Raw genomic sequence first — 23,889 nt, forward strand, 5'->3', positions numbered from 1 at the left:
GAAGAGGAAGAACCTCTCTATGGTGAGAGTTATGGAGGAAGAGGAAGAACCTCTCTATGGTGAGAGTTATGGAGGAAGAGGAAGAACCTCTCTATGGTGAGAGTTATGGAGGAAGAGGAAGAACCTCTCTATGGTGAGAGTTATGGAGGAAGAGGAAGAACCTCTCTATGGTGAGAGTTATGGAGGAAGAGGAAGAACCTCTCTATGGTGAGAGTTATGGAGGAAGAGGAAGAACCTCTCTATGGTGAGAGTTATGGAGGAAGAGGAAGAACCTCTCTATGGTGAGAGTTACGGAGGAAGAGGAAGAATCTCTCTATGGTGAGAGTTATGGAAGAAGAGGAAGAACCTCTCTATGGTGAGAGTTATGGAGGAAGAGGAAGAACCTCTCTATGGTGAGAGTTACAGAGGAAGAGGAAGAACCTCTCTATGGTGAGAGTTATGGAGGAAGAGGAATAACCTCTCTATGGTGAGATTTACGGAGGAAGAGGAATAACCTCTCTATGGTGAGAGTTACGGAGGAAGAGGAAGAACCTCTCTATGGTGAGAGATATGGAGGAAGAGGAAGAACCTCTATGGTGAGAGTTATGGGAGGACGAGGAAGAACCTCTCTATGGTGAGAAGTAATGGAAGAAGAGGAAGAACCTCTCTATGGTGAGAGTTATGGAGGAAGAGGAAGAACCTCTCTATGGTGAGAGATATGGGAGGAAGAGGAAGAACCTCTATGGTGAGAGTTATGGGAGGACGAGGAAGAACCTCTCTATGGTGAGAAGTAATGGAAGAAGAGGAAGAACCTCTCTATGGTGAGAGTTATGGAGGAAGAGGAAGAACCTCTCTATGGTGAGAGTTATGGAGGAAGAGGAAGAACCTCTCTATGGTGAGAGTTATGGAGGAAGAGGAAGAACCTCTCTATGGTGAGAGTTACGGAGGAATTTCTCCAAAGCCCAGTTGTCCTGAGTCTGCACAACTCTGCCAGGACCTGGGCTCAAGGGAGACACTCAAGTCTTTTAATACTATATCTCTTGACACAATGATGAAAATAATCATGGCCTCTAAACCTTCAAGCTGCATACTGGACCCTATTCCAACTAAACTACTGACAGAGCTGCTTTCTGTGCTTGGCCCTCCTATGTTGAACATAATAAATGGCTCTCTATCCACTGGATGTGTACCAAACTCACTAAAAGTGGCAGTAATAAAGCCTCTCTAGAAAAAGCCAAACCTTGACCCAGAAAATATTTTTTGAACTAAAATCAGCCTATATTGAATCTCCCATTCCTCTCAATAATGTTAGAAAAAGCTGTTGCGCAGCAACTCACTGCCTTCCTGAAGACAAACAATGTATATGAAATGCTTCAGTCTGGTTTTAGACCCCATCATAGCACTGAGACGGCACTTGTGAAGGTGGTAAATGACATTTTAATGGCATCAGACCGAGGCTCTACATCTGTCCTCGTGCTCCTAGACCTTAGTGCTGCTTTTGATACCATCGATCACCACATTCTTTTGGAGAGATTGGAAACCCAAATTGGTCTACACGGACATGTTCTGGCCTGGTTTAGATCTTATCTGTCGGAAAGATATCAGTTTGTCTCTGTGGATGGTTTGTCCTCTGACAAATCAACTGTACATTCCGGTGTTCCTCAAGGTTCCGTTTTAGGACCACTATGGTTTTCACAACATATTTTACCTCTTGGTGATGTCATAGTGACACATAATGTTTACGATACACAGCTGTACATTTCGATGAAACATGGTGAAGCCCCAAAAATGTCCCTCTCTGGAAGCCTGTGTTTCAGACATAAGGAAGTGGATGGCAGCAAAGGGCCTTGAGTACTTTTAAACTTGAACAAAACAGAGATGCTTGTTCTAGGTCCCAAGAAACAAAGAGATCTGCTGTTGGATCTGACAATTAATCCTGATGGTTGTACAGTCGTCTCAAATAAAACTGTGAAGGACCTCGGCGTTACTCTGGACCCTGATCTCTCTTTTGACGAACATATCAAGACTGTTTCAAGGACAGCTTTTTTCCATCTACGTAACATTGCAAAAATCAGAAACTTTCGGTCCAAAAATGATGCAGAAAAATGCTTTTGTCACTTCTAGGTTAGACTACTGCAATGCTCTACTTTCCGGCTACCCGGATAAAGCACTAAATAAACTTCAGTTCGTGCTAAATACGGCTGCTAGAATCTTGACTAGAACCCAAAACTTTGATCATATTACTCCAGTGCTAACCTCCCTACACTGGCTTCCTGTCAAGGCAAGGGCTGATTTAAAGGTTTTACTGCTAACCTACAAAGCATTACATGGGCTTGCTCCGACCTATCTTTCCGATTTGGTCCTGCCGTACATACCTACACGTACGCTACGGTCACAAGATGCAGGCCTCCTTATTGTCCTTAGAATTTCTAAGCAAACACAGATACTGATTTCTAGGCCACACAAGATACTGACTGTTACTTTTGATTTTGACCCCCCCTTTGTTCAGAGACACATTATTCAATTTCTATTTAATCACATGTCTGTGGAACTTGTTCAATTTATGTTTGTGTAACGGATGTGAAACGGCTAGCTTAGTTAGCGGTGTGCGCTAAATAGCGTTTCAATTCGGTTACGTCACTTGCTCTGAGACCTTGAAGTAGTAGTTCCCCTTGCTCTGCAAGGGCCGCGGCCTTTGTGGAGCGATGGGTAACGATGCAGGGTGACTGTTGTCGATGTGTGCAGAAGGTCCCTGGTTCGCGCCCGGGTATGGGCGAGGGGACGGTTTAAAATTATACTGTTACAACAGCACTAAGCAAGCAAACAGACATGTGGACACCAGCTCCCACATTCTGATGGACTGGCATTACAGCCTAAATGGACTGGCATTACAGCCTAGACTGGCATTACAGCCTAGATGGACTGGCATTATAGCCTAGATGGACTGGCATTACAGCCTAGATGGACTGGCATTACAGCCTAGATGGACTGGCATTACAGCCTAGACTGGCATTACAGCCCAGATGGACTGGCATTACAACCTAGATGGACTGGCATTACAGCCTAGATGGACTGGCATTACAGCCTAGATGGACTGGCATTACAGCCTAGATGGACTGGCATTACAGCCTAGATGGACTGGCATTGCAGCCTAGATGGACTGGCATTACAGCCTAGATGGACTGGCATTACAGCCTAGATGGACTGGCATTACAGCCTAGATGGACTGGCATTACAGCCTAGATGGACTGGCATTACAGCCTAGATGGACTGGCATTACAGCCTAGATGGACTGGCATTACAGCCTAGATGGACTGGCATTACAGCCTAGATGGACTGGCATTACAGCCTAGATGGACTGGCATTACAACCTAGATGGACTGGCATTACAGCCTAGATGGACTGGCATTACAGCCTAGATGGACTGGCATTACAGCCTAGATGGACTGGCATTACAACCTAGATGGACTGGCATTACAACCTAGATGGACTGGCATTACAGCCTAGATGGACTGGCATTACAGCCTAGACTGGCATTACAGCCTAGACGGACAGGCATTATAGCCTAGACTGGCATTACAGCCTAGACGGACTGGCATTACAGCCTAGATGGACTGGCATTACAGCCTAGACTGGCATTACAGCCTAGACTGGCATTACAGCCTAGATGGACTGGCATTACAGCCTAGATGGACTGGCATTACAGCCTAGATGTACTGGCATTACAGCCTAGATGTACTGGCATTACAGCCTAGATGTACTGGCATTACAGCCTAGATGGACTGGCATTACAGCCTAGATGGACTGGCATTACAGCCTAGACTGGCATTACAGCCTAGATGGACTGGCATTACAGCCTAGATGGACTGGCATTACAGCCTAGATGGACTGGCATTACAGCCTAGATGGAGCATTGGACTGGCATTACAGCCTAGATGGACTGGCATTACAGCCTAGATGGACTGGCATTGCAGCCTAGATGGACTGGCATTACAGCCCAGATGGACTGGCATTACAGCCTAGATGGACTGGCATTACAGCCTAGATGGACTGGCATTACAGCCTAGATGGACTGGCATTGCAGCCTAGTGGACTGGCATTACAGCCTAGATGGACTGGCATTACAGCCTAGATGGACTGGCATTACAGCCTAGATGGACTGGCATTACAGCCTAGATGGACTGGCATTACAGCCTAGATGGACTGGCATTACAGCCTAGATGGACTGGCATTACAGCCTAGATGGACTGGCATTACAGCCTAGATGGACTGGCATTACAGCCTAGATGGACTGGCATTACAGCCTAGATGGACTGGCATTACAGCCTAGATGGACTGGCATTACAGCCTAGATGGACTGGCATTACAGCCATAGACTGGCATTACAGCCTAGATGGAGAGCCGGACTGGCATTATAGCCTAGATGGACTGGCATTACAGCCTAGACTGGACTGGCATTACAGCCTAGATCGACTGGCATTACAGCCTAGACTGGCATTACAGCCTAGACTGGCATTACAGCCTAGATGGACTGGCATTACAGCCTAGATGGACTGGCATTACAGCCTGGACTGGCATTACAGCCTAGATGGACTGGCATTACAGCCTAGATGGACTGGCATTACAGCCTAGACTGGCATTACAGCCTAGATGGACTGGCATTACAGCCTAGATGGACTGGCATTACAGCCAAGATGGACTGGCATTACAGCCTAGATGGACTGGCATTACAGCCTAGATGGACTGGCATTACAGCCTAGATGGACTGGCATTACAGCCTAGATGGACTGGCATTACAGCCTAGATGGACTGGCATTACAGCCTGGACTGGCATTACAGCCTAGATGGACTGGCATTACAGCCTAGATGGACTGGCATTACAGCCTAGACTGGCATTACAGCCTAGACTGGCATTACAGCCTCGATGGACTGGCATTACAGCCTAGATGGACTGACATTAGCCAGCTGAGATACAGGACTGGCATTACAGCCTAGACTGGCATTACAGCCTAGATGGACTGGCATTACAGCCTAGATGGACTGGCATTACAGCCTAGACTGGCATTACAGCCTAGGCATTATAGCCTAGACTGGCATTACAGCCTAGATGGACTGGCATTACAGCCTAGATGGACTGGCATTACAGCCTAGACTGGCATTACAGCCTAGACTGGCATTACAGCCTAGATGGACTGGCATTACAGCCTAGACTGGCATTACAGCCTAGATGGACTGGCATTACAGCCTAGATGGACTGACATTATAGCCTAGATCGACTGGCATTACAGCCTAGACTGGCATTACAGCCGAGACTGGCATTACAGCCTAGATGGACTGGCATTACAGCCTAGACTGGCATTACAGCCTAGATGGCATTACAGCCTAGATGGACTGGCATTACAGCCTAGAGACTGGCATTACAGCCTAGACGGACTGGCATTATAGCCTAGATGGACTGGCATTACAGCCTAGACTGGCATTACAGCCTAGATGGACTGGCATTACAGCCTAGATGGACTGGCATTACAGCCTAGAGACTGGCATTACAGCCTAGATGGACTGGCATTACAGCCTAGATGGACTGGCATTACAGCCTAGATGGACTGGCATTACAGCCTAGACTGGCATTACAGCCTAGATGGACTGGCATTACAGCCTAGATGGACTGGCATTACAGCCTAGATGGACTGGCATTACAGCCTAGACTGGCATTACAGCCTAGATGGACTGGCATTACAGCCTAGACTGGCATTACAGCCTAGATGGCATTACAGCCTAGACTGGCATTACAGCCTAGATGGACTGGCATTACAGCCTAGACGGACTGGCATTATAGCCTAGATGGACTGGCATTATAGCCTAGATGGACTGGCATTACAGCCTAGATGGACTGGCATTACAGCCTAGATGGACTGGCATTACAGCCTAGATGGACTGGCATTACAGCCTAGACTGGCATTACAGCCTAGACTGGCATTACAGCCTAGACTGGCATTACATCCTAGACTGGCATTACAACCTAGATGGACTGACATTACAGCCTAGATGGACTGGCATTACAGCCTAGGCTGGCATTAAAAGATGTAGATGCACTATTGTAAAGTGGCTGTTCCACTGGATGTCATAAGGTGAATGCACCAATTTGTAAGTCGCTCTGGATAAGAGCGTCTGCTAAATGAGTTAAATGTAAATGTACAGCCTAGACTGGCATTACAACCTAGATGGACTGACATTACAGCCTAGATGGACTGGCATTACAGCCTAGACTGGCATTACAGCCTAGACTGGCATTACAGCCTCGATGGACTGGCATTACAGCCTAGATGGACTGACATTATAGCCTAGATCGACTGGCATTACAGCCTAGACTGGCATTACAGCCTAGACTGGCATTACAGCCTAGATGGACTGGCATTACAGCCTAGATGGACTGGCATTACAGCCTAGACTGGCATTACAGCCTAGACTGGCATTACAGCCTAGATGGACTGGCATTACAACCTAGATGGACTGGCATTACAACCTAGATGGACTGGCATTACAACCTAGATGGACTGGCATGAAGATGTAGATGAAGAAACACACACTGACCAGGTAGATAACATCGTTAAAACACATTCCCAGTAGTAGACTATGAATTAATATATATATTCCTATTCATCACAACTGCCTCCCGCCCCTCACTGTCAAGCCCATCTGACGGCATGCAGCTGACTGCAGTGGCGAGTCGATAGGATAGAGCAGAAGTGTTATAAACTCAGTGTTTAGCATAGGGCTCAAGAACGCCTACTCCACTGATATGAGCTACTACCGTGTTCACAATTCAATCCGTGACATCTAATCATTGTTTATCTTTCATTTGTCCCGTTTCAGCACCTCGGCATCCGTAGGCTACTTTTACAGTAAACCCCAAGCTCGGGGCGCTCCATCCTTTTAACACCCACGATGCGAATTCCAGATGGCACTGTAGATGATGCGACATCGTCATGACGAATCACGTTCAACATCCATTAATATCTAGGGAACTTAAAAGTCAAATTAAATGTAGTCATAAATAACGATATGACACACAAAGCTGTCAACTGTAGTCTCTGCGCTCAGCGCGGCGCAGCAGCTTTGCGGTAAACTCTGCGCCAACAGCCAGAACCGAACCGGAGGAATCTAACGCGATGCAGACAAATCTACAACCGAACCAACAGTAGTATCAAACCGACATATTACAACAGTGTAATCGCTTAGAAATGCACTTACGGTTCGTAGGAACTGGATTTCATCTTCTCCGGCTTCTCCCGTATCAGCCATAGTTGCCGTCCGCGACAGAGACCCGACAGAGCCGAACGGAGTATCCGTGTGGAGGCGACAGAAGGCAGCACCGGGGATGCTGCTGACCGGAGCTGAAGAATAACCCAGGATGTGTTGCCTCGCTCTCATTGGACGGGTTACATATTCAAAACGGGGAGGAGTTGTGCAGGTGTGTGTGTGTGAGCCGAGACTTTGAAGATGATCACTGTGCTCCCTCTTCCGGTATCATTTAAAAACAGATGGTGCAGCAACGTGAACGGATGAAGGAAGATACGACTGTTATTGAAGAACGGCGTCGTACACCGACGGCGGTAGGAGATTCTGGTTGATTGAATCATTAAAAAAATCGTTAAAATAGGATTAGCTTGAGGTATGTCAGGAATGTTTTTGTTTTATCACGGGAGGCATATCCCGATCAACCAACTAATCAATCAATATTTCAATACAAGGCCAGCCAATATAGTATATGAACTGTTAAAGAGCGCTGCAGCTCGTGTTGTTTTGTAATCGTATAATACAACAGACATCAAGACAGAGCCACATCGTGAGTAAATGATTTTATACTAAATGAATATGGTTCCAGATCAAACACTGTAATCTCAGAACATTCATAAAATAAAATAAATCATTACTTCTTTTCAGAAATAGTGGACACCTCCAGGATGAATCGATAACATTGCAAAATGACAACTGGTCAGTCAATAGTTTTTGGCACATTTCTTTCAAGACAAATTGTGAAACAATCCAAAATTATTCAAATCTGTAATTTACAATAACCATTCATTAAAAACATGTACCTTTTATAGACATTGAAACATTAATATGGCGTGTCAAGTAAGTGTACATTTTGTGATGAAGACCATTTTTACTAATTATAAATTGTGTAAACAAGTTGTATCTAATTTAGCATAAATACAATCTCAAATAAAACTGCTGAGGAAATGAACGTCTTCTAGAACTTAATATGTCCCTAATGATCAAATTATGAAATTAAACCATATGTATCTGTTAATTATTCAAATCTAAGATTGTGATTGCCAGAATAAAGTATAAATGACATTGGCAACAGCTGTTATATTAAAACTGTAAAATGTTAGACCATACAAAAAAGCTCCATTTCTTAACTGACAGGTGGCTATTTTGAAAATAGCTATAAAAAATAAACTTATTTTTTAAAAGTTGAGCCTTGATTCACTTGAAGTGTACGTTTTTAAAAAATTAGGGTCTAGAAGGGATGCAGATTTTTTCAGAATGTACTTTTTGAAGCAAGTTAGGAGCATTAATGTAGCAGGTTAGGGAGAATTAACGTAGCAGGTTAGGGAGAATTAACATTGCAGGTTAGGGAGAATTAACATTGCAGGTTAGGGAGAATTAACGTAGCAGGTTGGGAGAATTAACGTAGCAGGTTAGGGAGAATTAACGTAGCAGGTTAGGGAGAATTAACGTAGCAGGTTAGGGAGAATTAACGTAGCAGGTTAGGGAGAATTAACGTTGCAGGTTAGGGAGAATTAACATTGCAGGTTAGGGAGAATTAACGTAGCAGGTTGGGAGAATTAACGTAGCAGGTTAGGGAGAATTAACGTAGCAGGTTAGGAGAATTAACGTAGCAGGTTAGGGAGAATTAACGTAGCAGGTTAGGGAGAATTGAGCAGGTTAGGAGAATTTAGCAGGTTAGGAGAATTAACGTAGCAGGTTAGGGAGAATTAACGTAGCAGGTTAGGGAGAATTAACGTAGCAGGTTAGGAGAATTAACGTAGCAGGTTAGGAGAATTAACGTAGCAGGTAGCAGGTTAGGGAATTAACATAGCAGGTTTAGCAGGTTAGGAGAATTAACGTAGCAGGTCAGGGAGAATTAACGTAGCAGGTTAGGGAGAATTAACGTAGCAGGTTAGGAGAATTAACGTAGCAGGTTAGGAGAATTAACGTAGCAGGTTAGGGAGAATTAACGTAGCAGGAGAATTAACGTAGCAGGTTAGGGAGAATTAACGTAGCAGGTTAGGGAGAATTAACGTAGCAGGTTAGGGAGAATTAACGTAGCAGGTCAGGGAGAATTAAGCAGGTCAGGGAGAATTAACGTAGCAGGTTAGGGAGAATTAACGTAGCAGGTTAGGGAGAATTAAAGCAGGTTAGGAGAATTAACGTAGCAGGTTAGGAGAATTAACGTAGCAGGTTAGGGAGAATTGTAGCAGGTTAGGAGAATTAACGTAGCAGGTTAGGGAGAATTAACGTAGCAGGTTAGGGAGAATTAACGTAGCAGGTTAGGGAGAATTAACATAGCAGGTTAGGGAGAATTAACGTAGCAGGTTAGGGAGAATTAACGTAGCAGGTTAGGGAGAATTAACGTAGCAGGTTAGGAGAATTAACGTAGCAGGTTAGGAGAATTAACGTAGCAGGTTAGGAGAATTAACGTAGCAGGTTAGGGAGAATTAACGTAGCAGGTTAGGAGAATTAACGTAGCAGGTTAGGGAGAATTAACGTAGCAGGTTAGGGAGAATTAACGTAGCAGGTTAGGGAGAATTAACGTAGCAGGTTGGGAGAATTAACGTAGCAGGTTAGGGAGAATTAACGTAGCAGGTTAGGGAGAATTAACGTAGCAGGTTAGGGAGAATTAACGTAGCAGGTTAGGAGAATTAACGTAGCAGGTTAGGGAGAATTAACGTAGCAGGTTAGGGAGAATTAACGTAGCAGGTTAGGAGAATTAACGTAGCAGGTTAGGGAGAATTAACGTAGCAGGTTAGGGAGAATTAACGTAGCAGGTTAGGGAGAATTAACGTAGCAGGTTAGGAGAATTAACGTAGCAGGTTAGGGAGAATTAACGTAGCAGGTTGGGAGAATTAACGTAGCAGGTTAGGGAGAATTAACGTAGCAGGTTAGGGAGAATTAACGTAGCAGGTTAGGGAGAATTAACGTAGCAGGTTAGGAGAATTAACGTAGCAGGTTAGGGAGAATTAACGTAGCAGGTTAGGGAGAATTAACGTAGCAGGTTAGGGAGAATTAACGTAGCAGGTTAGGGAGAATTAACGTAGCAGGTTAGGGAGAATTAACGTAGCAGGTTAGGGAGAATTAACGTAGCAGGTTAGGGAGAATTAACGTAGCAGGTTAGGGAGAATTAACGTCCCAGCAGGTTAGGGAGAATTAATATAGCAGGTTAGGGAGAATTTAGCAGGTTAGGAGAATTAACGTAGCAGGTTAGGGAGTAACGTAGCAGGTTAGGGGAGAATTAAAGCAGGTTAGGGAGAATTAAAATAGCAGGGACATAGGTTGGGAGAATTTACATTACGTAGCAGGTTAGGAGAATTAATATAGCAGGTTAGGGAGAATTAACATAGCAGGTTAGGGAGAATTTAGCAGGTTAGGGAGATTAACGTAGCAGGTTAGGGAGAATTAACGTAGCAGGTTAGGGAGAATTAACATAGCAGGTTAGGGAGAATTACATACAGGTTAGGGAGCAGGTTTAACGTAGCAGGTTAGGGAAGCAGGTTAGGGAGAATTAACGTAGCAGGTTAGGGAGAATTAACGTAGCAGGTTAGGGAGAATTAACGTAGCAGGTTAGGGACATTTAGCAGGTTATTAACGTAGCAGGTTAGGGAGAATTAATAGCAGGTTAAGCAAGTTAGGAGAATTAACGTAGCAGGTTAGGGAGAATTAACGTAGCAGGTTAGGGAGAATTAACGTAGCAGGTTAGGGAGAATTAACGTAGCAGGTTAGGGAGAATTAACGTAGCAGGTTAGGAGAATTAACGTAGCAGGTTAGGAGAATTAACGTAGCAGGTTAGGGAGAATTAACGTAGCAGGTTAGGGAGAATTAACGTAGCAGGTTAGGAGAATTAACGTAGCAGGTTAGGAGAATTAACGTAGCAGGTTAGGAGAATTGGGTTAAGGTTGGGAAAAGGGTTAGAATTTGTCAACTTTTGACGTCAATCTGACAAAAGCTGTATCCCATCTAGACATGACCATTGAGCAGCGCCTCTGTTTTCTAGGTAGTGGTTGTGGATGCATTAGTGTCGTAGCCCAGGATTGGTTGAAGTATCACTGTCAGTCAGTGTCGTAGCCCAGGATTGGCCCCAGCCAGCGTTCCACCTCAGACACTGGCATCTCTTTCCTCCCAGCATAGTCCTCCACCTATGGTAACAGTAACATACCACACGTTAATATAATGTCATGACATACCACACATTAACATACCAGACATTTACATACCACACATTAGCATAATGTCATGACATACCACACATTAACATACCAGACATTTACATACCACACATTAATATAATGTCATGACATACCACACATTAACATACCAGACATTAACATACCACACATTAATATAATGTCATGACATACCACACATTAACATACCAGACATTAATATAATGTCATGACATACCACACATTAACATACCAGACATTAACATAATGTCATGACATACCACACATTAACATACCACCATTAATATAATGTCATGACATACATTAGCATAATGTCATGACATACCACACATTACCACCATTAATATAATGTCATGACATACCACACATTACCACCATTAATATAATGTCATGACATACATTAGCATAATGTCATGACATACCAGACATTACCACCATTAATATAATGTCATGACATACCACACATTAACATACCAGACATTTACATACCACACATTAATATAATGTCATGACATACCACACATTAACATACCACACATTAATATAATGTCATGACATACCACACATTAACATACCAGACATTAATATAATGTCATGACATACCACACATTAACATACCACACATTAATATAATGTCATGACATACCACACATTAACATACCACACATTAGCATAATGTCATGACATACCAGACATTACCACCATTAATATAATGTCATGACATACCATACATTAGCATAATGTCATGACATACCACACATTACCACCATTAATATAATGTCATGACATACCATACATTAGCATAATGTCATGACATACCAGACATTAACATAATGGCATGACATACCAGACATTAACATAATGTCATGACATACCAGACATTACCATCATTAATATAATGTCATGACATACCATACATTAGCATAATGTCATGACATACCAGACATTAACCCCATTAACATAATGTCATGACATACCAAGTAGGTGATGAGACGTGTACAGACCTGCCAACCCTGAACAATATTTATGGCCCAACGCTCTAACCACTAGGCTACCTGCTGGTTACTAGTCCAACGCTCTAACCACTAGGCTACCTGCTGGTTACTAGTCCAACGCTCTAACCACTAGGCTACCTGCTGGTTACTAGTCCAACGCTCTAACCACTAGGCTACCTGCTGGTTACTAGTCCAACGCTCTAACCACTAGGCTACCTGCTGGTTACTAGTCCAACGCTCTAACCACTAGGCTACCTGCTGGTTACTAGTCCAACGCTCTAACCACTAGGCTACCTGCTGGTTACTAGTCCAACGCTCTAACCACTAGGCTACCTGCTGGTTACTAGTCCAACGCTCTAACCACTAGGCTACCTGCTGGTTACTAGTCCAACGCTCTAACCACTAGGCTACCTGCTGGTTACTAGTCCAACGCTCTAACCACTAGGCTACCTGCTGGTTACTAGTCCAACGCTCTAACCACTAGGCTACCTGCTGGTTACTAGTCCAACGCTCTAACCACTAGGCTACCTGCTGGTTACTAGTCCAACGCTCTAACCACTAGGCTACCTGCTGGTTACTAGTCCAACACTAACCACTAGGCTACCTGCTGGTTACTAGTCCAACGCTCTAACCACTAGGCTACCTGCTGGTTACTAGTCCAACGCTCTAACCACTAGGCTACCTGCTGGTTACTAGTCCAACGCTCTAACCACTAGGCTACCTGCTGGTTACTAGTCCAACGCTCTAACCACTAGGCTACCTGCTGGTTACTAGTCCAACGCTCTAACCACTAGGCTACCTGCTGGTTACTAGTCCAACACTCTAACCACTAGGCTACCTGCTGGTAACTAGTCCAACGCTCTAACCACTAGGCTACCTGCTGGTTACTAGTCCAACGCTCTAACCACTAGGCTACCTGCTGGTTACTAGTCCAACCCTCTAACCACTAGGCTACCTGCTGGTTACTAGTCCAACACTCTAACCACTAGGCTACCTGCTGGTTACTAGTCCAACGCTCTAACCACTAGGCTACCTGCTGGTTACTAGTCCAACGCTCTAACCACTAGGCTACCTGCTGGTTACTAGTCCAACGCTCTAACCACTAGGCTACCTGCTGGTTACTAGTCCAACGCTCTAACCACTAGGCTACCTGCTGGTAACTAGTCCAACACTCTAACCACTAGGCTACCTGCTGGTTACTAGTCCAACACTCTAACCACTAGGCTACCTGCTGGTTACTAGTCCAACGCTCTAACCACTAGGCTACCTGCTGGTTACTGGTCCAACGCTCTAACCACTAGGCTACCTGCTGGTTACTAGTCCAACGCTCTAACCACTAGGCTACCTGCTGGTAACTAGTCCAACGCTCTAACCACTAGGCTACCTGCTGGTTACTAGTCCAACACTCTAACCACTAGGCTACCTGCTGGTTACTAGTCCAACGCTCTAACCACTAGGCTACCCTGCCGCCCCAAGTACATGTAAAATCCCATAGAGAACGCTAACTAAATGTTAACGAGCGCATTTTGGACCGTTTCTGACCTAAACTATACAAGTACACTCAAAAATGCTACTCAGTTTGCTGCATGCACAAAACACATATATATACATTAGACAGCAAGGCTCTTGATTCAGGAGGGGATTCTCTGCTGTCACTAAGCAAAGGCTTGATTTTGGAAGAAGCTAACCACTAGATAGGCTAACGTGCTACTAAATTAGCAAACCAAAAACACAACTGTAGAGCTTTTAGACAGTTAGACAGGATTTGAACCAAGGACTGTAGTGACGCCTCTTGAACTTTGGATGAACAGTGCCCTAGGCCCAAGTGTCAGTGGGATTTGAACCAAGGACTGTAGTGACGCCTGTTGAACTTAGGATGAACAGTGCCTTAGGCCCAAGTGTCAGTGGGGTTTGAACCAAGGACTGTAGTGACGCCTGTTGAACTTAGGATGAACAGTGCCTTAGGCCCAAGTGTCAGTGGGGTTTGAAAACAGCGCCCCCTTGTGGTGGCTTGTTAATCAGTTACACAACAAATAGAAACAAATGAAATCCCACCCTGAGCCTGTATCAGTACCTGTTCTCTGGTGATCTTTCCCACTGCGAAGTAGGTCGCTTTAGGATGAGAGAAGTACAGCCCAGAGACAGCAGCTGCTGGGGTCATGGCCAGAGACTCAGTCAACTTTATACCTGGAAAAACATCAGACATCATCTTTGTCAAAACCTCATTTAGAGACTCTCTCAAGCGGCTGGGATTTTGGGGGGGGGGGGGTCGCCATCAGTCATAAAAGCCAACCAACACAGAAAGAAGTCTATAATGGAGAAACTACTCTTCCCCCCCCCCCATCCCCCATCTCAATTAGATTCATCTGCACTGATAGGAAAAGACTGGACAAGTGGAAACAATATGGGGTTAGAAGCTCCTCGTTAGACTGTCAATTAGACATTCATCTGGACAGGTAGAACCAATATGGGGTTAGAAGCTCCTCGTTAGACTGTCAATTAGACATTCATCTGGACAGGTAGAAACAATATGGGGTTAGAAGCTCCTCGTTAGACTGTCAATTAGACATTCATCTGGACAGGTAGAAACAATATGGGGTTAGAAGCTCCTCGTTAGACTGTCAATTAGACATTCATCTGGACAGGTAGAAACAATATGGGGTTAGAAGCTCCTCGTTAGACTGTCAATTAGACATTCATCTGGACAGGTAGAAACAATATGGGGTTAGAAGCCCAAGACTGTCAATTAGACATTCATCTGGACAGGTAGAAACAACATGGGGTTAGAAGCTCCTCGTTAGACTGTCAATTAGACATTCATCTGGACAGGTAGAAACAATATGGGGTTAGAAGCTCCTCGTTAGACTGTCAATTAGACATTCATCTGGACAGGTAGAAACAATATGGGGTTAGAAGCTCCTCGTTAGACTGTCAATTAGACATTCATCTGGACAGGTAGAAACAACATGGGGTTAGAAGCTCCTCGTTAGACTGTCAATTAGACATTCATCTGGACAGGTAGAAACAATATGGGGTTAGAAGCTCCTCGTTAGACTGTCAATTAGACATTCATCTGGACAGGTAGAAACAATATGGGGTTAGAAGCTCCTCGTTAGACTGTCAATTAGACATTCATCTGGACAGGTAGAAACAATATGGGGTTAGAAGCTCCTCGTTAGACTGTCAATTAGACATTCATCTGGACAGGTAGAAACAATATGGGGTTAGAAGCTCCTCGTTAGACTGTCAATTAGACATTCATCTGGACAGGTAGAAACAATATGGGGTTAGAAGCTCCTCGTTAGACTGTCAATTAGACATTCATCTGGACAGGTAGAAACAATATGGGGTTGGAAGCTCCTCATTAGACTGTCAATTAGACATTCATCTGGACAGGTAGAAACAACATGGGGTTAGAAGCTCCTGTTAGACTGTCAATTAGACATTCATCTGGACAGGTAGAAACCATCATTTAGAGACTCCTCGTTAGCTGTCAATTAGACATTCATCTGGACAGGTAGAAACATCATGGGGTTAGAAGCTCCTCGTTAGACTGTCAATTAGACATTCATCTGGACAGGTAGAAACAATATGGGGTTAGAAGCTCCTCGTTAGACTGTCAATTAGACATTCATCTGGACAGGTAGAAACAATATGGGGTTAGAAGCTCCTCGTTAGACTGTCAATTAGACATTCATCTGGACAGGTAGAACAATATGGGGTTAGAAGCTCCTCGTTAGACTGTCAATTAGACATTCATCTGGACAGGTAGAAACAACATGGGGTTAGAAGCTCCTCGTTAGACTGTCAATTAGACATTCATCTGGACAGGTAGAAACAATATGGGGTTAGAAGCTCCTCGTTAGACTGTCAATTAGACATTCATCTGGACAGGTAGAAACAATATGGGGTTAGAAGCTCCTCGTTAGACTGTCAATTAGACATTCATCTGGACAGGTAGAAACAATATGGGGTTAGAAGCTCCTCGTTAGACTGTCAATTAGACATTCATCTGGACAGGTAGAAACAATATGGGGTTAGAAGCTCCTCGTTAGACTGTCAATTAGACATTCATCTGGACAGGTAGAAACAATATGGGGTTAGAAGCTCCTCGTTAGACTGTCAATTAGACATTCATCTGCACCGATAGGAAAAGACTGGACAAGTGGAAACAATATGATCTGGACGCTCCTCATTAGACCGTCTTTCACCTGGTCAGATGTTTCAGATCAGATGAAAGGGAGAGGAGGTGAGAGGAAGAGACCTTACCCGTCTTCTCCTCTACCTCGCCCAGCGTCCACATGGCGGTCTTCTCAGTGTGGTCGGGCTGGGAGGGGTATCCTGCGGCCGGCCTGATGCCCTCGTAACGGATCCTGTGCATGTCCTCTGTCGGGAGGTTCTCCTCCACGCTGTAGCCCCACAGCTCCCTACGCACCCTGGCGTGGAGCTCCTCGGCAAACGCCTGGTGGACGGGGAGACGCACAGACCTTTAGCTTCTCATGGACTCTTAATGTCACGGTTCACCTGGCCTATTAGTGGCTTCCTATTGGCCTGTAGTGATCAGTCTGGCTTCCTATTGGCCTGTAGTGATCAGTCTGGCTTCCTATTGGCCTGTAGTTATCAGTCTGGCTTCCTATTGGCCTGTAGTGATCAGTCTGGCTTCCTATTGGCCTGTAGTTATCAGTCTGGCTTCCTATTGGCCTGTAGTGATCAGTCTGGCTTCCTATTGGCCTGTAGTTATCAGTCTGGCTTCCTATTGGCCTGTAGTGATCAGTCTGGCTTCCTATTGGCCTGTAGTTATCAGTCTGGCTTCCTATTGGCCTGTAGTTATCAGTCTGGCTTCCTATTGGCCTGTAGTGATCAGTCTGGCTTCCTATTGGCCTGTAGTGATCAGTCTGGCTTCCTATTGGTCTGTAGTGATCATTCTGGCTTCCTATTGGCCTGTAGTTATCAGTCTGGCTTCCTATTGGCCTGTAGTTATCAGTCTGGCTTCCTATTGGCCTGTAGTGATCAGTCTGGCTTCCTATTGGCCTGTAGTGATCAGTCTGGCTTCCTATTGGCCTGTAGTGATCAGTCTGGCTTCCTATTGGTCTGTAGTGATCATTCTGGCTTCCTATTGGCCTGTAGTTATCAGTCTGGCTTCCTATTGGCCTGTAGTGATCAGTCTGGCTTCCTATTGGCCTGTAGTGATCAGTCTGGCTTCCTATTGGCCTGTAGTTATCAGTCTGGCTTCCTATTGGCCTGTAGTTATCAGTCTGGCTTCCTATTGGCCTGTAGTGATCAGTCTGGCTTCCTATTGGCCTGTAGTGATCAGTCTGGCTTCCTATTGGCCTGTAGTTATCAGTCTGGCTTCCTATTGGCCTGTAGTTATCAGTCTGGCTTCCTATTGGCCTGTAGTTATCAGCCTGTCATGTATAGCTTCCTATTGGCCTATAGTTATCAGCCTGTCATGTATAGCTTCCTATTGGGCTATAGTTATCAGTCTGTCATGTATAGCTTCCTATTGGGCTGTAGTTATCAGTCTGGCTTCCTATTGGCCTGTAGTTATCAGCCTGTCATGTATAGCTTCCTATTGGGCTATAGTTATCAGCCTGTCATGTATAGCTTCCTATTGGGCTGTAGTTATCAGTCTGTCATGTATAGCTTCCTATTGGGCTGTAGTTATCAGTCTGGCTTCCTATTGGGCTATAGTTATCAGCCTGTCATGTATAGCTTCCTATTGGGCTGTAGTTATCAGCCTGTCATGTATAGCTTCCTATTGGGCTGTAGTTATCAGCCTGTCATGTATAGCTTCCTATTGGGCTGTAGTTATCAGTCTGTCATGTATAGCTTCCTATTGGGCTATAGTTATCAGCCTGTCATGTATAGCTTCCTATTGGGCTGTAGTTATCAGTCTGTCATGTATAGCTTCCTATTGGGCTGTAGTTATCAGCCTGTCATGTATAGCTTCCTATTGGGCTGTAGTTATCAGTCTGTCATGTATAGCTTCCTATTGGGCTATAGTTATCAGTCTGGCTTCCTATTGGGCTGTAGTTATCAGCCTGTCATGTATAGCTTCCTATTGGGCTATAGTTATCAGTCTGTCATGTATAGCTTCCTATTGGGCTGTAGTTATCAGTCTGTCATGTATAGCTTCCTATTGGGCTATAGTTATCAGTCTGTCATGTATAGCTTCCTATTGGGCTGTAGTTATCAGTCTGTCATGTATAGCTTCCTATTGGGCTATAGTTATCAGTCTGTCATGTATAGCTTCCTATTGGCCTGTAGTTATCAGCCTGTCATGTATAGCTTCCTATTGGGCTGTAGTTATCAGTCTGTCATGTATAGCTTCCTATTGGCCTGTAGTGATCAGTCTGGCTTCCTATTGGCCTATAGTTATCAGCCTGTCTGTCATGTATCAGCTTCCTATTGGCCTATAGTTATCAGTCTGTCATGTATAGCTTCCTATTGGCCTAGTGATCAGTCTGGCTTCCTATTGGCCTATAGTTATCAGCCTGTCATATATAGCTTCCTATTGGGCTGTAGTGATCAGTCTGGCTTCCTATTGGCCTATAGTTATCAGTCTGTCATGTATAGCTTCCTATTGGGCTGTATTTATTTATTTATTTATAGTTATCAGTCTGGCTTCCTATTGGCCTGTAGTTATCAGTCTGGCTTCCTATTGGGCTGTAGTTATCAGTCTGTCATGTATAGCTTCCTATTGGGCTGTAGTTATCAGCCTGTCATGTATAGCTTCCTATTGGGCTGTAGTTATCAGCCTGTCATGTATAGCTTCCTATTGGGCTGTAGTTATCAGTCTGGCTTCCTATTGGGCTATAGTTATCAGTCTGTCATGTATAGCTTCCTATTGGGCTGTAGTTATCAGCCTGTCATGTATAGCTTCCTATTGGGCTGTAGTTATCAGTCTGTCATGTATAGCTTCCTATTGGGCTGTAGTTATCAGTCTGTCATGTATAGCTTCCTATTGGGCTATAGTTATCAGCCTGTCATGTATAGCTTCCTATTGGGCTATAGTTATCAGCCTGTCATGTATAGCTTCCTATTGGGCTGTAGTTATCAGCCTGTCATGTATAGCTTCCTATTGGGCTATAGTTATCAGCCTGTCATGTATAGCTTCCTATTGGGCTGTAGTTATCAGTCTGTCATGTATAGCTTCCTATTGGGCTATAGTTATCAGTCTGTCATGTATAGCTTCCTATTGGGCTATAGTTATCAGCCTGTCATGTATAGCTTCCTATTGGGCTGTAGTTATCAGTCTGTCATGTATAGCTTCCTATTGGGCTATAGTTATCAGTCTGTCATGTATAGCTTCCTATTGGGCTATAGTTATCAGCCTGTCATGTATAGCTTCCTATTGGGCTGTAGTTATCAGTCTGTCATGTATAGCTTCCTATTGGGCTATAGTTATCAGCCTGTCATGTATAGCTTCCTATTGGGCTATAGTTATCAGTCTGTCATGTATAGCTTCCTATTGGGCTGTAGTTATCAGCCTGTCATGTATAGCTTCCTATTGGGCTGTAGTTATCAGTCTGTCATGTATAGCTTCCTATTGGGCTGTAGTTATCAGTCTGTCATGTATAGCTTCCTATTGGGCTGTAGTTATCAGTCTGGCTTCCTATTGGCCTATAGTTATCAGTCTGTCATGTATAGCTTCCTATTGGGCTATAGTTATCAGCCTGTCATGTATAGCTTCCTATTGGGCTATAGTTATCAGTCTGTCATGTATAGCTTCCTATTGGGCTATAGTTATCAGTCTGTCTGGCTTCCTATTGGGCTAGCTTAGTTATCAGCCTGTCATGTATAGCTTCCTATTGGGCTATAGTTATCAGTCTGTCATGTATAGCTTCCTATTGGGCTATAGTTATCAGTCTGTCATGTATAGCTTCCTATTGGCCTATAGTTATCAGTCTGTCAGTTAGCTTCCTATTGGCCTATAGTTATCAGTCTGTCATGTATAGCTTCCTATTGGTCTATAGTTATCAGTCTGTCATGTATAGCTTCCTATTGGCCTATAGTTATCAGTCTGTCATGTATAGCTTCCTATTGGGCTATAGTTATCAGCCTGTCATGTATAGCTTCCTATTGGGCTATAGTTATCAGCCTGTCATGTATAGCTTCCTATTGGGCTATAGTTATCAGTCTGTCATGTATAGCTTCCTATTGGGCTATAGTTATCAGTCTGTCATGTATAGCTTCCTATTGGGCTGTAGTTATCAGCCTGTCATGTATAGCTTCCTATTGGGCTGTAGTTTCATCTGTCATGTATAGCTTCCTATTGGGCTATAGTTATCAGCCTGTCATGTATAGCTTCCTATTGGGCTGTAGTTATCAGTCTGTCATGTATAGCTTCCTATTGGGCTGTAGTTATCAGTCTGTCATGTATAGCTTCCTATTGGGCTATAGTTATCAGTCTGTCATGTATAGCTTCCTATTGGGCTATAGTTATCAGCCTGTCTAGCTTCCTATAGTTATCAGCTTCCTATTGGGCTGTAGTTATCAGCCTGTCATGTATAGCTTCCTATTGGGCTGTAGTTATCAGCCTGTCATGTATAGCTTCCTATTGGGCTGTAGTTATCAGCCTGTCATGTATAGCTTCCTATTGGGCTATAGTTATCAGCCTGTCATGTATAGCTTCCTATTGGGCTGTAGTTATCAGTCTGTCATGTATAGCTTCCTATTGGGCTGTAGTTATCAGCCTGTCATGTATAGCTTCCTATTGGGCTGTAGTTATCAGCCTGTCATGTATAGCTTCCTATTGGGCTGTAGTTATCAGCCTGTCATGTATAGCTTCCTATTGGGCTGTAGTTATCAGCCTGTCATGTATAGCTTCCTATTGGGCTGTAGTTATCAGCCTGTCATGTATAGCTTCCTATTGGGCTGTAGTTATCAGCCTGTCATGTATAGCTTCCTATTGGGCTGTAGTTATCAGTCTGTCTGCTTCTATAGTTATCAGCTTCCTATTGGGCTATAGTTATCAGCCTGTCATGTATAGCTTCCTATTGGCTGGGCTGTAGTTATCAGTCTGTCATGTATAGCTTCCTATTGGGCTATAGTTATCAGTCTGTCATGTATAGCTTCCTATTGGGCTGTAGTTATCAGTCTGTCATGTATAGCTTCCTATTGGGCTGTAGTTATCAGTCTGTCATGTATAGCTTCCTATTGGGCTGTAGTTATCAGCCTGTCATGTATAGCTTCCTATTGGGCTGTAGTTATCAGTCTGTCATGTATAGCTTCCTCATTGTCATGTATAGCTTCCTATTGGGCTGTAGTTATCAGCCTGTCATGTATAGCTTCCTATTGGGCTAGTTATCAGCTTCCTATTGGGCTATAGTTATCAGCCTGTCATGTATAGCTTCCTATTGGGCTATAGTTATCAGTCTGTCATGTATAGCTTCCTATTGGGCTGTAGTTATCAGTCTGTCATGTATAGCTTCCTATTGGGCTATAGTTATCAGTCTGTCATGTATAGCTTCCTATTGGGCTGTAGTTATCAGTCTGTCATGTATAGCTTCCTATTGGGCTATAGTTATCAGTCTGTCATGTATAGCTTCCTATTGGGCTGTAGTTATCAGTCTGTCATGTATAGCTTCCTATTGGGCTGTAGTTATCAGTCTGTCATGTATAGCTTCCTATTGGGCTGTAGTTATCAGTCTGGCTTCCTATTGGGCTATAGTTATCAGCCTGTCATGTATAGCTTCCTATTGGCCTATAGTTATCAGTCTGTCATGTATAGCTTCCTATTGGGCTGTAGTTATCAGTCTGTCATGTATAGCTTCCTATTGGGCTATAGTTATCAGTCTGTCATGTATAGCTTCCTATTGGGCTGTAGTTATCAGCCTGTCATGTATAGCTTCCTATTGGCCTATAGTTATCAGTCTGTCATGTATAGCTTCCTATTGGGCTGTAGTTATCAGTCTGTCATGTATAGCTTCCTATTGGGCTGTAGTTATCAGCCTGTCATGTATAGCTTCCTATTGGCCTGTAGTTATCAGTCTGGCTTCCTATTGGGCTGTAGTTATCAGCCTGTCATGTATAGCTTCCTATTGGGCTGTAGTTATCAGTCTGTCATGTATAGCTTCCTATTGGGCTGTAGTTATCAGTCTGTCATGTATAGCTTCCTATTGGCCTGTAGTTATCAGCCTGTCATGTCTGGCTTCCTATTGGCCTGTAGTTATCAGTCTGGCTTCCTATTGGCCTGTAGTTATCAGTCTGGCTTCCTATTGGCCTGTAGTGATCAGTCTGGCTTCCTATTGGCCTATAGTTATCAGCCTGTCATGTATAGCTTCCTATTGGGCTGTAGTTATCAGTCTGTCATGTATAGCTTCCTATTGGGCTATAGCTTCCTATTGGCCTATAGTTATCAGTCTGTCATGTATAGCTTCCTATTGGCCTATAGTTATCAGTCTGTCATGTATAGCTTCCTATTGGGCTGTAGTTATCAGTCTGTCATGTATAGCTTCCTATTGGGCTATAGTTATCAGTCTGGCTTCCTATTGGGCTATAGTTATCAGTCTGGCTTCCTATTGGGCTGTAGTTATCAGCCTGTCATGTATAGCTTCCTATTGGGCTATAGTTATCAGCCTGTCATGTATAGCTTCCTATTGGCCTGTAGTTATCAGTCTGTCATGTATAGCTTCCTATTGGTCTATAGTTATCAGTCTGTCATGTATAGCTTCCTATTGGCCTATAGTTATCAGTCTGTCATGTATAGCTTCCTATTGGGCTATAGTTATCAGTCTGTCATGTATAGCTTCCTATTGGCCTATAGTTATCAGTCTGTCATGTATAGCTTCCTATTGGGCTATAGTTATCAGTCTGTCATGTATAGCTTCCTATTGGGCTGTAGTTATCAGTCTGTCATGTATAGCTTCCTATTGGGCTGTAGTTATCAGTCTGTCATGTATAGCTTCCTATTGGGCTGTAGTTATCAGTCTGTCATGTATAGCTTCCTATTGGGCTGTAGTTATCAGTCTGTCATGTATAGCTTCCTATTGGGCTGTAGTTATCAGTCTGGCTTCCTATTGGTCCTATAGTTATCAGTCTGTCATGTATAGTCCTATAGTTATCAGTCTGTCATGTATAGCTTCCTATTGGGCTGTAGTTATCAGCCTGTCATGTATAGCTTCCTATTGGGCTGTAGTTATCAGCCTGTCATGTATAGCTTCCTATTGGGCTGTAGTTATCAGTCTGTCATGTATAGCTTCCTATTGGGCTGTAGTTATCAGTCTGTCATGTATAGCTTCCTATTGGGCTGTAGTTATCAGTCTGGCTTCCTATTGGCCTATAGTTATCAGCCTGTCATGTATAGCTTCCTATTGGGCTGTAGTTATCAGCCTGTCATGTATAGCTTCCTATTGGGCTGTAGTTATCAGTCTGTCATGTATAGCTTCCTATTGGGCTGTAGTTATCAGCCTGTCATGTATAGCTTCCTATTGGGCTGTAGT

At 43.9% G+C, this 23,889-nt stretch overlaps 1 long non-coding RNA gene and 1 pseudogene across 49 annotated transcripts; one reads left to right on the plus strand and one right to left on the minus strand.

Annotated features, from left to right (window-relative positions):
• Positions 1–8,461: 8,461 nt before the first annotated feature.
• Positions 8,462–11,269, plus strand: LOC127924003 (uncharacterized). Of its 49 annotated transcripts, none has more exons than XR_008116482.1 (12): positions 8,462–8,572; positions 8,619–8,732; positions 8,779–8,914; positions 8,952–9,063; positions 9,146–9,212; positions 9,562–9,674; positions 9,720–9,787; positions 9,833–9,946; positions 9,992–10,082; positions 10,151–10,356; positions 10,916–11,007; positions 11,120–11,269. It is a non-coding gene; the product is annotated as an uncharacterized LOC127924003 (long non-coding RNA). The 49 variants fall into 49 exon arrangements; XR_008116485.1 differs by having other exon boundaries at positions 9,562–9,652; XR_008116479.1 differs by having other exon boundaries at positions 9,562–9,630; positions 9,675–9,741.
• LOC118383880 (methionine synthase-like) overlaps positions 10,889–23,889 on the minus strand; it is a 115,136-nt pseudogene continuing 102,135 nt past the window's right edge.

The sequence above is a fragment of the Oncorhynchus keta genome, unplaced genomic scaffold (genome assembly GCF_023373465.1).
Source record: "Oncorhynchus keta strain PuntledgeMale-10-30-2019 unplaced genomic scaffold, Oket_V2 Un_contig_3473_pilon_pilon, whole genome shotgun sequence".
NCBI lineage: Eukaryota > Metazoa > Chordata > Actinopteri > Salmoniformes > Salmonidae > Oncorhynchus > Oncorhynchus keta.